Source organism: Schistocerca piceifrons, unplaced genomic scaffold, assembly GCF_021461385.2.
Source record: "Schistocerca piceifrons isolate TAMUIC-IGC-003096 unplaced genomic scaffold, iqSchPice1.1 HiC_scaffold_2296, whole genome shotgun sequence".
NCBI lineage: Eukaryota > Metazoa > Arthropoda > Insecta > Orthoptera > Acrididae > Schistocerca > Schistocerca piceifrons.
In genome coordinates, this window is record NW_025728224.1 from 1,087,026 (window position 1) to 1,089,058 (window position 2,033).

Sequence of the window (2,033 nt, forward strand, 5' to 3'; positions counted from 1 at the left end):
GTATACTGTACGCAGCTGTTGTTCTCGTCATTAACGTGGCAGTAGCAGCACATGTGGTAAGCTGGTTCCAAGCTATACACGCGAGAAAGAAAGGATTCCGTCACCTTTGTGTGGTTGGTTGCCTATATCATGACATTTTATGCCACCACGCTGACGGCGGTCACCGCAGACTTGTTTCGAAACATCCGCAACTACCAGAGGGACAGTGTCTTATCGGGACAGTGGTATCCTGGAGTCGCGCCATTTCTCCAGTGCGGCGGTGAGGACCTCCAGCAAAGTGGTGTATGCAGGCTGTCTCGCGCTACGTGTAGCTGCTGTGACGTTGAAATTTCTGAGTTACGAAATGAAATGAACATACATGTTAACACTGTTCTCATGTGGTGTTGTACTTACCGCTGTTGCCAGGTATGTGGGCCTCGTTCTTCTTGTCAGGAGTGACTTACGCCAACCCAACCAGTGTGTGAGAGCGTGTAGAATAGATGCCTGTTACATGAATTTTTATCAGAATCTCAGGTAGTTATTAAAAGTGTGTAGTGTTGTAAATAGTGAGACCTTATTTCATCAAAATTTTCCTCTGATTAGTATTGAACAACACAGCCAAGGGGTACAAAAATGGATGTTATCAAGTCTGTTGTGCAGTATATTCAGGTACAGTGTCGCTACCTTCACTCAGAACCAACATGTAGCATCCCATCGGTGGAAACAATAGGAGAAAAATCAAAACTGCTGCACTTTTTTCACTACATTAAACTTCCACGCAATTGGTACTTATTAATAGCAAGATTGAAATGACCTACTTGGACAAAGATATAAATTTCCCAATTTATAATTCTTGAAGCACATAATAACTTATTACATTTAAGTCTTAGAGGAAAGTTCAGGAACTATAACTGGAATGTTATTAGAGGGGACAGAGTGTTCCTCAGAAGAATGCAGAAGATTAACAAACAGTTTCAGATGCTAAATGGAGGTACAAGATGGGTCAACAGCAAAAGGCCACGATTAGTAGCTGACATAGGCGAGTGTATACTATGTTTCGGCGCTGTCCTCAGACGGACGTCAAATATCGGTTGCTGCAGCTCGAAAAACCTACTGCTACAAAAATCATACTAGTGTTAATCTCGGACTACTACTTGCTTTGTTCCATAGAGAACTGGGACCAACACAGTCTTAAACACCACTTCAGTTGTAGAAACTGTAATTTACATAATCAATCATCAGCGAAACAGACTCCACATCGAGGCCTTAATCACAGTTATTAGTTCCCTTGACCCAACCCGCCATGTCTCACGCAACCCTAATCAATCATTTCACTTTTGTGTCATGTAGAGGTACACATTTTCTCGCACATGGCCAACCTTTTTAAACAGTTCTCACACCTTATCCAGTCATTGTAATAAATCTACATTCCCATAGACATAGGACAGAACAATAGTAGGAAGTAACACAGAAAATGGAAGACAAAAAATGTACTGCCTCGGCAGGAGTGACCTTGACCCTGCTACACTCGTCATATGCTCAGTGAGTATAAGCCACCGAGCGTTAAGATGGTAACCTCACAGCACATCAGATTCACTTTCATCCTCACAGTGTACTGACTCTGGCTCAAATATCGAACAAACGAGGCAGCTTTCGCATCATATACTCATCTGACACAGACAAAGAGACAAGCATTGCAAATCAAAACTCACTTTTCAACATACTATGACAGAACCATTTCTTCATCATAACAACTGTGGAATCCTACAGGAGTAATAGAAACTTCTGAAGAATATAAATTTCCACAACTTGTCAGATCGTGCCTGCACATATCTTCCATAAAGACTGGTTTCTGTCAAAGAAGAATGTCACGCATTCAAGGAAACGTCAAGTAAAATATCAAGTAAAGTCTAAACATAACTGTCACAAATCCTTCTACATATCATTCACAGCATGTACTGAACCTCACAACATAGAAAATATCCACTCATAATCACATGTCACAGTTTCAGACTCACAACAAACGCAAGTTCTTACCTTGTATCTTCTTCTAT